The sequence below is a fragment of the Echinops telfairi genome, unplaced genomic scaffold, assembly GCF_000313985.2.
Source record: "Echinops telfairi isolate 266 unplaced genomic scaffold, ASM31398v2 ScPeMD7_7400;HRSCAF=8409, whole genome shotgun sequence".
Lineage (NCBI taxonomy): Eukaryota > Metazoa > Chordata > Mammalia > Afrosoricida > Tenrecidae > Echinops > Echinops telfairi.
Genome location: NW_022111300.1, coordinates 45304180 through 45304673, shown reverse-complemented (window position 1 = coordinate 45304673; position 494 = coordinate 45304180). Strand labels below are relative to the sequence as shown.

Sequence of the window (494 nt, the reverse complement as noted above, 5' to 3'; positions counted from 1 at the left end):
GTATGGGAGAGAGAGTGGTATATGGGAGAGAGAGTGGTATATGGGAAGAGAGAGTGGTGTATGGGAGAGAGAGTGGCGCACGGGAGAGAGAGTGGAATATGGGAGAGAGAGTGGTGTATCAGAGAGAGAATGGTGTATGGAAGAGAGAGTGGTATATGGGAGAGAGAGTGGCGTATGGGAGAGAGAGTGGTGTATGGGAGAGAGAGTGGTGTATGGGAGAGTGGCGTATGGGAGAGAGAGTGGTGTATGGGAGAGAGAGTGGTGTATGGGAAGAGAGAGTGGCGTATGGGAAGAGAGAGTGGCGTATGGGAGAGAGAGTGGCGCACAGGAGAGAGAGTGGTGTATGGGAGAGAGAGTGGTGTATGGGAGAGAGAGTGGTGTATGGGAAGAGAGAGTGGTGTATGGGAGAGAGAGTGGTATATGGGAGAGAGAGTGGTATATGGGAAGAGAGAGTGGTGTATGGGAGAGAGAGTGGCGCACGGGAGAGAGAGTGG

The 494-nt window shown here is 52.8% G+C and overlaps 1 protein-coding gene across 1 annotated transcript in view; it reads left to right on the top strand.

Annotated features, from left to right (window-relative positions):
• The window catches only part of CCBE1 (collagen and calcium binding EGF domains 1), a 213231-nt gene that overhangs the window by 175819 nt on the left and 36918 nt on the right, over positions 1-494 (top strand). The gene's annotated exons all lie outside the window — the stretch shown is intronic.